Below are 14,560 nucleotides of genomic sequence, written 5' to 3'. Positions count from 1 at the left end.
ATATTATTAAAAAGTATTGGATATAGATTTAATTAGTGGAATTTATTGGTGATAAAATGTACCTTAAATATGTCATTTAATGAGAGGGAATGAAAGCTAACACCTTAAGTATTACAATTAATTAGAGGGAATTGAATGAGGTGAAAAATAGTTTAATTTTTTTACCTCAAAATTAGAGTGGGACCAAAATAAAAAATATGGGTATTTTAGTCAAGAAGAAAAGTTCCACAGGCTCATTTATACTTTTAATAATAGTATCTATATAGATTATAAATAAGATAAATGATGGATGATATCCTGCCCATCCACATATCTACAAATAAAATACCACCATCTTGAAACATTGAACTCAATTCAACAAATTGCACCATATTTGTCTATTACATAATCGTGCCCTATTTATAGCATAAAAAATCATTTTGGGTTTTAAATTTAAAATGTAAATGCTAATAATCTACTAATAATTAGGGAAAGTAAATGAAAAATAATTCAAAGATTAAAATGTCTAGCATAATCTAATTAGAAGACATAAATAATTTTTTTCAAGGGTGTTTTTATTTCAATGAATTAGATTCTTTCAGCTAATTGTGAAGAATGAATTATATTTTGGGTGCCTGATTAAAACTTTAAAGATTATTCATTTTTAATAAGCATATAACATAGAGAAAGTTACCATATATCAGAACCCAACCCTCAGAATCATTAAAACCATCGGCGATGTCCTCTTAATTAAAAATATAAGGTCAATTTTAATTGAATAACTTGTTTAAGGTTAATGCTGGGATCTCCGTTTATCTTTCTAAAATGTACTAGCGTATTTATTGCCTTCTGAACTAAATATTTAGCTCCAAATTTTTACTTGTTTGATGAGGAATTAGATGATCTTATTGGTAAATTGCCAAGCTACCTCCTAGATAGAAATACTATTTAATTCTATATAATTTTAAAAAAGATCTATATCACTAAAAGCATGGGTTTAATTAAATTGTGAATTTTCATTGGAAATTAATAGAATTCAACAGTAAGAAATAAAATTGCTTTAAATATAGGATTTAATGAGAGAGAATGAGCGCTAATACCTTAAATATAGCTCTTAGTGAAAGGGAATAAGATGTACAAAAAAGTGGCTATGGAAACTACACTTTCTACCTTCATAATGAAAAATCGGAGCCAAATTCAAAAGTATGGTACATTTTAGTCCAAAGAATTCTATTTTTTTTATCAACTCATAAGTTTAATAGTAGTATTAATATTTAGGATAAAATTCAAAAACAGGTAATGATGATGTATGATATCAAAGGATGATGCACATGGAGAATTTATTTGATCAATTTGTTGTACAAAATAATGAAATGATGTTGCATTGTCATCATCATTTTCATTTTCGTTGCATTGTTGCTATTGTTGTTTTAATTATTCCTCATGACAATTTGAAACGACTAAATCTTATAGCTATGGACTAGCTATGGTCAAAAAATAGTAGCTACAGGTGGCTATAGGTAATAATTACGGATGATAAAATCTGCAGCTAAAACTAACCTATAGCTAACGTCTACGTTTGTGGCTGAAGCCTAATTCAATAATTAAATGTGATGTTTTAGTTAGGTTTTTAAATTATCTGTAGCTATAAATTTGACTCTATAGATACAGTTTGTTTTACAACCGTAACTAAATGTCTCTCTATAGCTATGTTTTTTAAGTGTTGTAGCTACAAAATTTAGATCTATAACTAGCTACCAATATGAATCTATAGCTACGGTTTACTTTGACTGTGGCTAAACATATAAACCTATAGCTACGGATTTAGGTTGTCTGTAGCTAGAATGGAAACTATAACTACGGTTTAAACATACCTAAAATTGTTAATATATGGTTAATGGATATATCCTAAAATTTTTTCATTACTATTTTGAAGGCTTTTTTTACCTATATTGATTACAAGCACAACATATTTCATTCATAATATAAGATGGAATTTGAATGAAAAATTCTAATAAAAGGTTATATAATGAAAAAATAAATTAAATATCAAGGTGCTTTAATACATCCATATGTTTAAAATCTATTACAAATTTAAGGTTCTTGAATACATTACACTCAACACAAAAAAGACTTGACGTGTAAAATCGGATCAAATTTGTCTTCATCCCACATGTGAAGTATTCTCTTTTAGCATGTTTAACCTATAAGAAAATAATAAAAAAGACTAGTTAGAAATCACATTTTTAGAGATATAAAATCATGCATGCAAATCAAATTATTAATCATTCAATATAAACTTGTCTACTTCATTCCAAGCCTAATGTTTAAACAAACCAGAAGTGCATGGACTAAATATCAGCCACAAATTATGTATTGATCAATATAATGGCATGTTAATGTGTATTAATTTCTATTTTTCCAACAAACAATTAAAAAGTCGGCCTTCAATAATTTTTTTAGTTTAAAACCAATCTTTGGATCTCAGCTATGTTTTGTTCCATTTCCTTTGTATCAATGGATGTATACACCCTAGGGTATCACCTATATCTTGGTCACGTATGACCATGACTTAATATCAATTTCAACCAGCTTTTTTCAACTCCTTGTGTGCAACTTTTTTCAAGTTTTTCTGAACTTTATTTTCCATTTGATCTGACAAAAAGACAAAATTGTAGCACATAGTTGGGGTCAATATATGGTTATTTTCAATGTGGATGATCTTCAAGAAAAGGCCCATCTTTCGGTGCTCAAAGCCTCAAACCCCAATTCAAGAACAAGATATCCATAGCAAAAAGTGATAGGAACCTATAAAAACTTTCTTTAGTAATTGATTTATAGTTATCAGAGGTTATATGATCAGGGATCTGAATGAATCCCTTAATTTTGATAAAATTAGCTGTAGAAATTTGGCCAGATTGCTTTTGTTGTTCTTCAGGCTGCTTTAAATTGCCTAGCTGTAGCTTCTAAAATTCTTCAAATTAACAATAGCATCTTAATAGGAGTTTACCTTGGGATGTCAACCTTTAGCGCTATCTGTGCATATACAAGTTCCTTTTTTACAACCATATAGGATTAAAGGCTTCAAAACCCTTCTTTTCAGGTTTTAACAATTCAGTATTCAAAGCTCCAATGCTCTTCTCTGACTAAATTCATATAGGTTTTGAACTTTTCATGGATTTGGAAATCTCCCTTATCAAGAAGAAGAAGATGAGTAACTGTTTTATTAGTCTCAAATATTGAATCGTATGATATTTACCATTTCAGTTAAGGGTATTAATAGATTACTTGTTTAAAAAATGGTCTTCTGTATCTAGGGTTCCCTACTAGATGCTCTAGAAAAATTCTAGGGGGCACTGAAGAATCAGACAAATTGGGGACTGATACCCAAAGAGGAGAAGTTATATAGGGATAACCAAAGACTTGCCAAAAAATGGTTATTATAACCTAGAATAACCGCCTTTGAAGGATTAGCCATTGAATTCATAAAAATATATACTAACAATATTGGTTACCATTTAGAAAAGAGGGACTGGCTTATACATTTCTGAGTTGTGAATGAATTTGATCTAATGGGAATCTAACGAGTCACATCTTAGGTGGTTGTTTAGGTTTTTTAGAGAATTTATTGGAGACTTGAACGCCAAACATTTGTATGGACAAAGATTGAATACATGCTTGGTCATAAGGCTGATATAGCTTGGCAAATAAAATTTTTCCTCTTATTGAATTTCATTTTACAATAAAAAAAAAAAAAGATTCGAATGAAGTGGATATCTTTTTTTGCTAACCTAGGATGGATTTTAAGGCGGTTAACCCAGTTTATTAGTTTAGTTTCTAGGCTAATTGGGTAAGTTTCTTGATTGTAGAAGTTTGAGTAAGTTTGAGCTAACTCTGGATTCATTCATAGGGTTGTAAGGGCTCTTTAAGTTAGACCTTGGATTACAAAGTTTGGGTGAAATGGTTTATATTTGGTTTAGGTTTTAGGCTGCTAGGCCTACGTGAAAATGGGATAATTTGATTGCTTGGAATGGATTGATTATGCACTAATTGCTAAGTTATGGCAGGCTTTCATATAGATTAATTGTAATCTGTAACCTACGAACCCTGATTAGGTTAAACTTGTCAATAGTCCACTAAATTTTGAGTTCCTATTGGTAGTTGTTTGCTCTTTCCAATGGTTTTGATTAGGCATTATAATTCCATAATTGTCCTTGATATGGTCTCCATATTAATTATTAATTAATTAATATTTATTTATTTATATTTCATAACTATTACTTTATTAATAATTTATTTAAGAAAGTAAACAATTTAGTTTAATTGTCGATAATATTTATCTTTAATGGTTAACTATATTAATTAATTAATTGCCAATGGATATTCATACTTAAATTATTATTACATATTTATTTATCATTTGCTATTAATTATTAACTTATTTAAATAATTAAATTAATTTTGATGGATTAGTTTTAACCAATTAAATAATAGTTTATATTTTAGAAATTATTATCCTTTATTAACATACTCGTGAAATTATTAATAATTTATTTGCTAGTTTAAATATTATTAAATACCAATCATTAATTACGATCGTTGTTCATTAGTAATGAACTAATAATTTGTTAATTATTAATTATTAATCATATTTATTTATTATCATAATTTATTAATTAATAATTTAATATTAACATTAAGTAATAAATTATATACATTCAAATAAACTTATAGCTACAATTAACTAAAATCCGTGGCTATAAGTGTAAGTGGCTTTTACCCACGGAGAAAGTGTTTTTTAGTCCCGAACTAAATGACGGTAGTTATCGATCAACTTCTATTGTTGTAGCTTATAGTCACGAATACCGTAAAGCTGTGGCTATGAGAATCCTTTAGCCACGGACAAGCAATTTGTAGCCACGGACAAAATGCCCCTAATTAAAGTTCATCTTTTTGCCACGGACATGAAGTTTTCCATTGCTATAGCCCATGTTTTAGCTACGGTTTTTATGACCGTAGCTAGACTATAGTAGCTATAGCCCCAATTTCTTGTAGTGTTTCACGCCACCCATTTCACCCTGGTGTAAAACTATGATCTGTTAATAGAAATGGGATAGTTTTTTATTGGATGGTTGGTTAGTGGTGGTGGTGACGCTCTATTTATAGAGCGGTAGACTTAGATGGAAGACATGCCTCATACATATTTTTGTACATAATTTTTTATTATTATGATTAATATAAAATATCTGAGAGGTGTGTCCAAATATTTTCTATAAAGTTTCTGTATGCTTTCTTAAATTTTTAAGTTTATTATCTATTTTCTTATTTTTTGTTGTTTAATTATGACATCAAGGGTTAATACAAGTAATGTAAAATGTGGAATTGTTAGAGTTAAATTAGCGTTCCACATGCATCTCAATGTGTAGAAGTTCATAATAAATGGTTTGGATGTGTTGTGGGGTTGATATGGGGAGTGCTCAATGCCCCACATGAATCATTTTAATAAGGATGCTTTTGTTCTTGAATGATTTTTTAACATGAATTAGATTTTTTTTGAAAACTGTGAAGATTGAATTTTATATAGGGTGTTTTGTTAAAACTTGAAAGATTATTCATTTTTTAATATATATGTATACATATCTAACCATTGGAATCATTAAAACCTTTGGCAGGATCCTTTTAATTATATTAAAAATCTATCGTCAATTTTAATTGAATAATTTGTTTAAGGTTAATTATGGATCTTCATTTATCTTTTAACATGTACTAGCGGATTTGTAACTAAATATTTAGCTTCAAATTTTCTAAATTGTTTGGTCAACAATTAGATGACCTAATTGGTTAATTGCTAACCTGCCACCTAGATGGAAATAATATTTTTCAAATTAATTTTAAAAAATAGGTTTTATATTGCTAAAATTATGGGTTACATATTTAATTAAATAGTGAATTTTTATTGGAAATTAGTGGAATTCAATAGTAAGAAATAAAATTACTTGAAACATAGGAATTAATGAGAGAGAATGAGAGTTAATACCTTAAATATAAGTCTTAGTGAAAGGGAATAATATGAGGCTATGTAAATTATATTTTCTACATCTAATAGAAAGGAGTTAAGAAAAATTCTAAAAATTTGGGATCATTTCAGACTTTTACTAATAGTATAGATGCATCTAATGGGTAATGATGATGTGTCATATCAAAGGATGATGAACATGGAAAATTTATTTGGCGAATTTGTTGTACACAATAATGTTATGGTGTTGCATTATCATCACTACAAAAATAGAGGGTTTTGGTGACGTCAGTTTAAACGTCCTAAAAAATTCCACCTTTTACGACGTTGATAATAAACATCGTCAAAAATGAACTTTTCGCAACGATCATACATAACTGTTGTTAAAAGTTACAAATGTTTGACGACATTTAAAGGAGCTTCTTATGCACATCAAACAAGTCGAGAAAGGGAGAGGGGAATGTGAAGGAGAAGAAGAAAGTTATTTTTAGATGATGTATCTTTATTTTTTTGTAGTGCATTGTCATCATCATCATGTTCATTTTCATCACATTGTTGCTTTGTTGTTATTATTATTATTATTATTACACAACAATTTTAACACTAATGATGACGAGATAGGAATAACAATAGTAATAATAATAATAATAATAATAATAATAATAATAATAATAATAATAATAATAATAATAATAATATCTTGTAAAAGCAATGTAATAAAGATAAGTAATAGAAGCCTATTGGATTGGTGGATTTACCCCAAATTATTTGCTTTTAGAAAACTATGGATTTAGTAAACATAAAGGTGACCTATCTAATTAAAGCATTAAACCATTTTATCTGTTTATCGAGTCTTGGGTTAGACATTTTTCTGATTTTTTTTTTATTTTTATTTTGTTCATATCATTAAAAAAAGAATTTTTATTTACCATGTTTAATTTTTAACATGACAAATATATAATGTTAAAGATGTCCACGTAACTTTAATTTCTACAAAATTTCTGTATTTTTTACAACTTATAGTATTTATTTTTACTATTTAAACTTTTATTTTGAATTTTGACTCCAAGGGTGATGTATAGGACGCAGATGGTTAAATTTCCCGCCACCTATATTGAAAACCAATTTTCTTTTCGGCTGATTTCAAATTTTGTATTCAATTTTCATTATTAATTATAAAATGTTTGCTACTTTTTTTTTTATTTTGATGAATATATATTATGAAATATGTGCCAAAAATGTTTTCTTCATGTTTCAGTACTTTTATATTATGCATTAATTTCTTTAATATGTTTCTATTATTAAGATATAATGGACCATTTGATCCAAAAGGTTGGACTGTTGATATACCACCTAGATAGGAAAACAATTTCATTTTATGATTAGTTTTAAATTATGTATTTCATCTACATCATTAATATAACTAACTATTGTTTGTCATACTTATTTTTGCAACATGATTATTTTTTCTATTTTTTGTGTTTTATATAATTCTTCAATTCTTTTCTAGTTTAAACATTTTATTATTTAATTGTGACTTCTTGGGTTGACCCATTTGACACTAATGGTTTATTTTTTGATTGGTTTTAAATTTTGCTTCCTTTCCTTCATTTATAAAAATACCTTATGTATTATACTTATTTTTTAACATAGAAAATATGTTTATTAAGTTTCTAACTAGAAATTTGTACATTTTGTATTTTTTTATTTTTCTATGTTTGAAATCTTATTATGTCATCATGGGTTTACCTTTTTGACCCAAATGGTTGTGCTTAACCACCACTTGAAAAATGATGGATTTAAATAATGGAGTTTATCATATATCAGAACCCAACCCTTGGAATTATTAAAACCTTTGGCAGTGTCCTCTTAATTTTAAATCTAATGTCAATTTTAATAGAATAATTAGTGCAAGGTTAATGTTGGGATCTTTGTTTAGCTTTTAAAATGTACTAGTGGATTTATGCCCGGACTATTTGCTCTTATAAAACTATTGATTTAGTCAACATAAAGGTGACCAATTTAATTTAAGCATTAAACTATTTTTTATATTTATCAATTCAAGGATAGACAATTTTCTGATTTTTTATAATATTTATTTTCCTTGTATAATTAATACAAAGAATCTTTGTTTACCATGTTGTGAGAATCGGAAAAATGGGCTCACTTGCCACTTGGGCATTGGAGGTGATGGGACCTCCAAGATCAACATCAAAAAGTACGTTCAATTTAATAGTGACTCTAAAGCCTAGGCACTAGCTACACCAGTCTGAATAGGTCTCGGATAGGAGAGGGAAGGGGTTAGGCATCCCTCTCGATCCAATAAGTGGGGCCCACATGGTGATTCCAAATAAACATAATCACAAATTCATGACTAAGCAAGGAGTATAATAAAGAAAGTAAATCTAAGAATAAATCAATAACAAAAGGAAACCTTATTTTTTATTTTTTTATTTTGTTTATTTTATTATTTTGCTTTTGTTTTTGATTTTTTTTTAGATCTGAATGCTCTTGGTAACTGATTTCTCCTCCCCTTTCATTTTTCAAGCTACAGAGAAAACCAATCCATCCTAATCTATTATCCCTCTAGATTTTTCTAATGAAATCAGAATGCAATGTTGTAGCAAATAAAGCAGAACCAAATGAAACAATTGCACACATAAACTAATTGCAGAACTTTCTAAAATAACTAGGAACAACAAACCAACGAATCATAAAGAACAAAATGAAAATGAACATTAACTATTTGACAATTTACAGAGAGAACTAGCCGAAGAAGAGAGATAAATCATTCAATCTCTATCCAATTAGCAGGTTTAGAACGAATCCATTTGATAATGATAAAACAAGGGATTGGGTGAGAGTCCAGAGCTTATAGGAGCTAGTTTGGTGTAACTTCATCACCAGTTCCGTCAGCTTTCCCTCTCCTCAATCCAAAAGATAGCAAGATACAAGACGATAAAACATAGAAAATAAAAGAAGAAAATCACACAATGGGGGATCAATGACAAAATTACTTGGTTGGATTTTGGCCTGAGACTGAGATCGATTGTAGCAAATGGGAAGGATGACAAGAAGAAACGCTCGCTGGATCTTGAGACGATAATAATGATTAGAGGCGATAGTTCCGGTGATGTCTATCAAAGTATAGTAGGAAGATGTAAAGAACCGATTCTATCAATAGGGGATATCCGACACTAGACGAAACTTTTCTCGAAAGATGACGGAGTTGCTCGACGTCTAACTGGATTGAGACATGTAACTGGGAGTTTGTTGTTCATTATCTCTCAACTTCTGCTCAACCCGTGATGAGAAATAGGGAAGGGAAGAACCGCCATCACCGTCAATAACCACTAACCTCTGTTGCGTAAAGAGAGGAAACACGAGCAGGAGGTTTTTCGGTTACAGTTTGGTAGAAGATAGGGGACAGATGGAATGAAGAAAAGAGATAGAATGTGAGGGAAAAAGGAGAGAATGGGCGGGAATGGAAGAGACTACCACTGGTACGCCACTGCCACTCTCGTCATTTCTGGTTCGGTGGTGGCAGAGCAGAGAAGATGAAAAACAAAGAAGAAGAAGAAGCAAAAGAAGAAGAGGAAGAGAGAGAAAGAAAGAGAGTGCCAGGAGGTTTGGGAGGAGATCGCCGCTCGTCGCTCACTGGTTTTGTTCGAATAGGGGAGAGAAGAGGAATCGTCGATTCAATAGTGAGAACAGAAGGCAGAATAGGAAGGGAATAACTGTTGGTCACCGGAGGCTCAAACGGATCGAAGATGGATAGGATTCGCTGGGTTTGAATACGGATAGAAAGCGAACTTCACCTCTGCAACTCAACTCCCTTGTTCTCGCTAGAATATACAACGGACAACTAATAAAACAAAGGAGAAATGGTCGGAGAATCAGGGGAAAACAATGGGGAGAGAAAGAAATAGATGGAAGAACAGGCTGGGGGAAGAAATTCGCCGCCGCATCGCCGTTGGTTCTCTATCGAAGGAGATGAGTAGTGTTTGAGGAAGGAATTCGCACCCCCTTTCCCCTTTTGAATTTAAAATGGCATTTTGGTAATTTTGTGGGATCCGAGGGTAATAATTTTTGTAAAACATGTCAAACCGGGTTTAGAAGATTCAAACCGAGCCTAGGAGGGTCAAACCAGGTCTTCTGGTTCAATGGTGGGAATTTTGGGCCATAAAATGGAGGGTTCAGATGTGTTTGATCGCAAAGTGGGGTCGTGCATGTGCGAACCAGTGAGATTAGTTAATATGGAATCTTTTTACATGGAAGGGTAAATGAGGGTATTCTTGGCTAGAATTTTATAGGGTGGGGTTCTCAAATATTCTAAATTGATTGGTGGGGTCAGATTGGCCCAACTGAGCCCAGATTGGGTAGATCTGGAGAAGGCTTGATTAGGTTAATCTAGGGGTCGAAATGGAATCTATACTCGATGAAAGGGTAAACGAAGGTAGTTTCAGGTGAAATTTCGCAGAATAGGGTTTTTGGATAGTTTGATGTGATTGGAAATGTCGGATTGGTTTAGATGTGTTCAGATCAAGGGAATCTGGATTCCAAGTGGATACGGGTTGTGGGTGCAAAAAGGATCAGAATGAAATCTTTATTTGGTGGACTGGTGAACGGAGGAATCTTGAGTTCAAATTTCATGGCTAGGTGTTTCGGTATGTCCCAATTTTGATGGTTATGTCTGATCTAATGGTTGAGGTGCGAGTGAGGGTTGACCGAGGCCATCGGATAGGTATCAGGTAGGTTTAACGATGGATTTGAGTGCTCTTGGGGTGAAATCCGGGTTTTTTGGGTTTTTTGATGTTTCGTATGGATCGGAAGGTTCTGATTAAGGATTTGGGGTGAATTAGAGGTTTAGGCAACGGACCAAGTAAAAATCGAGTGCTAACGGTTACCCTTATTTGTTGTAAGATAGGAGACTACGAAACAACAAAGACCAAAAGAAGCACATAGAGATTTTTAAGAAGGGCAACTTAGAAGAGGGGCAAGACTTGGAAGGAGGAGTGAGACGTAAAGGAGTTCCCATGCAGCATCATTTCATCATGTTCATGCCATTTTATTCTTGGCAAAGTGACCCTTCCAAGGTATCAAGAACCTTCGGAATTAGGGTACATTTTCTGTAAAGAGAAGAATTAAAAATAAGTAGAAAACAATGATAAAAGCAACTTAATGTATGAAATCTATTTAATTTTGGTAATAGTTAACTTTCCAACAAGTGATATATGATCTTGTGGGGTGAGGTCAGTTATTTTCCGTGAGGTGAGCAACATAAAATTAAAAACCATAATGTGCCATGTAGCGATGAAAACAACGATAACACCTTGATTAAAATTGTGATACGCTAGTGTAAGGGAAAATATTAGTGTTATAAAGCGAGAAAATAAGTGATTCATGATGTGCCAAGGTGGCGATAAGAAAACAATGTGCTATGTAACGGAACTCATGTGCTATGAAGCGAGAAAACCAGTGATTTATGATGTGCTAGATGGCGAAAAATCTATGTACTATGCATTGGAAAATCTGATTTATGATGTCCTAGAGGCAAAACTTATGTGCTATGTAGCAGAAAAATTTTGATTCATGATGTGCTAGACACGAAAAAGTCATGCTATGCAGAGGAAAATCCTCATTTGTGATGTGCCAAAGGCGGAAAACTCATATGCTATGTAGCAAAAAATCTGATTTTTAATGTGCTAGATGGCCGAAAAGCTAAATTGGAAATGTACCAAAAGACAAAAATGCTCATGTGCCAAAGTGGCGGAAAATCTGTGTTATAAAGAAAAAAATTAGTTGTTTATGATGTGCCAAAGTGGCGGAAAATCTAATTTATGATGTGCTACATAGCGGAAAATTTATATGCTATGTAGCGGAAATCATTATGTGCCAAAGGGGCAGATACTCTATGTGCTATGTAACGAGAAACTCAAATTTTTAATGTGCCAAAGGGCGAAATGTTCATGTGTTGTGCTATGGAAAAACTTATGTGCTATGAGCGGAGAAACACGTATTAAAAAGTGGAAAAACCTTATCTGTGATGTGCCAAAGGCGGAAAACTTATATGCTATGTAGCAGAAAACTCATGTGCTATAAAGCGGAGAAACCTGTGCTAAAAAGCAGGACATGTGTTAAAAAGTAAAAAATTCTGACTTATTTTGTACTAGAGACAGAATACTCATGTGCAATAGCGGAAAACTCATGTTCTATAAAGCGAAGAAACCTGTGTTAAAAAGTGGAAGAACATGTGCTAAAAAGCAAAAAATTCTGATTTGTAATGTGAGAAAGGGTGGAATGTTCATGTGCTATATAGTAGAAAATCTAATTTATTCTATGTTGGAGGTGGAAAACTCAAGTGTAATAGCGAAAAATCTTGATTTGAAATGTGCTAAAAGGTGAAAAGTCTATGTGATATGCAATGGAAAAACCTCATTTGTGATGTGACAAAGGTGGAAAACTCATGTGCTATGCAGTGGAAAATCTGTTGTGCAATGGCAGAAAAATTCCTGTGAAATAGTGAAAAAGTGTGCAATTGTGGAGAAACTCCTGTGCAATAGCAGAAAAATTATTGTGCTATGGTGAAAAATTCATGTGAAAAATGATGAAAATGATTGACAAGACTGAAAATTCGAAAATGCCAATAACATACCAGATGCAAAATGCGATAAAAATTCAAGAAGTATCATCTCAACAGATTCGATTTAGTTTAATTGTCATTTCTCACTTGGTCATTTTCCTTGTTGGGAATTATTTCTCTTAACATTTTTACCACACTTTGCATTTTTCTTTTTATTGCTTATGCCTTTTTTATTTTTTTATTTTTTTATTATATATATTTTTTAGTGCACAATGAAGAACATAATTCCTTGTTAGATAGTGTATGCCCTTAGCTCCAATCAGAATGATGTACATTATGACATTTAATGTAAATGAATAAAGTACATATTTGATTCATGTTATTATGGTGTGTTTCTGTGTAATACCCTTAAACTGGACACATATGAGACTCGTGTTAGTTTAGAATCTTTACAGCCATTGGATAGATCTGGGGAGATTTATCCTGCCAAGGCTGACACTGATGTGCCGCCAAGTAGTTGGGGTGGCTTGTCTCAGCTGCTAGGGTGAGACCTGAGGTACATGCAGTGTGGGTTTTCTTGAAACCCTGAACCGGACCAAAATTCCAGTATTGGCCTGGACCTTGGAGATAGATGGGCAAAACTAGAATGTTACACCTGACCCCTAGACTCGATTATGATACTGCACTAGATGTCGGATTTGGTTATCTTTGATATGCCAATCAGTGAGATCCTTAGAAGGGGTCAAAACCTGGGTATGTTGGGACAGTTCGAGAATTCATCTAAGTGGGTGATCATAGTGACAGGATTAGCCCTTTTGTCGGACAAAGTGAATGATCGGTGATGATGCGTGATCCGGTCTGTCTTAGCTGCCGGTTACCTCGCTTCTGACGAGATCGGAGGTGCCTGAAACAAGGAAGAAAATGGAGATTTTCGGGGAGGAACCCGGTTGAGACACTCCGAAGCTCAAGTTAGTGTTCTTCAGAAGGCAAGGGAAATGAGGAATTCAGGTTGTGAGATGGGGGTCCTTTATAATCACCCTATATCCTCACTTCCATGCCTTTGCCAGTTCGGGCATCATTACCTCTGCCAGATCGAGTCACCTCCTCTGCCAGTTCGGGTGTCATCTCTTCTGCCAAATCGAGTCACTTCCTCTGCCAGTTCGGGTGTCATCTCTTCTGCCAACTGTTAGCTCGGGTGTCATAGCCTCCACTGCTAGTCGCCAGGGCTGCCTCTGTCCGTCTGGGATGATGGTGGCAGGTGGCCGTTGGATGGCGACTGTCAGGTGTCAGTCCCCTAATCAGTCAGGTGCGCTGTCTCCGTGTACGGTCTCCTGGGCGTCAGGTACAGTTGTTCAGCCTGGCGGCTTGGGGCCGAAGTGGTGTGCGAGGCGAAGTCTTGAGTTCGGACAAAAGTATGACCTGAACTACCCCTGGGTGGGCAGTTCGGGTCTTTTGCCTTTTGTGCTCCCTGCAAGGCTCAAGACCTCGAAGGGAGAGATCAGGTTCCTCCTTGGGGAGCTCGGGACTCTTTAGCTCGGAGCCCGGGTTGTAGGTTCCTCGAGGGAACTCGAGACTCTTTAGTTCGGAGCTCGGGTCGTAGGTTCCTCGAGGGAGCTCGGGACTTTTTAGTTCAGAGCTCGGGTTTGTGGGCTTGCTACCGTGCTGAGCTGGCGCTTCTGCCAGGTCACTCTCGGTTGCTTCCACGTGTCGCATGGCCAAGGGATCGGGTCAAATCTTCCTCCATCAATCGGGGATGCACTATCTCTGATGGAAACCAAAATTGCCGGCAATTGATTTCAACCGTTGAAATTTGTTTTGAAAAATATATTTATATAGAAATATACATATATATATATATATATATATATATATATTATGGTTTTAAAATGTTTGCAAAAGGTTTTAATTCCCAGAATCCATGTGAGTAGAGAGTCCAACACTCTACCTTGCAACCGAGGGAGAGGTCCTCTCTTGTCGGGCAG

This window comes from Nelumbo lutea, chromosome 1 (assembly GCF_056320005.1).
Source record: "Nelumbo lutea isolate HS-2025 chromosome 1, American lotus-T2T, whole genome shotgun sequence".
In the NCBI taxonomy this organism is placed as follows: Eukaryota; Viridiplantae; Streptophyta; class Magnoliopsida; order Proteales; family Nelumbonaceae; genus Nelumbo; species Nelumbo lutea.
This window is presented reverse-complemented; position numbering follows the sequence as displayed.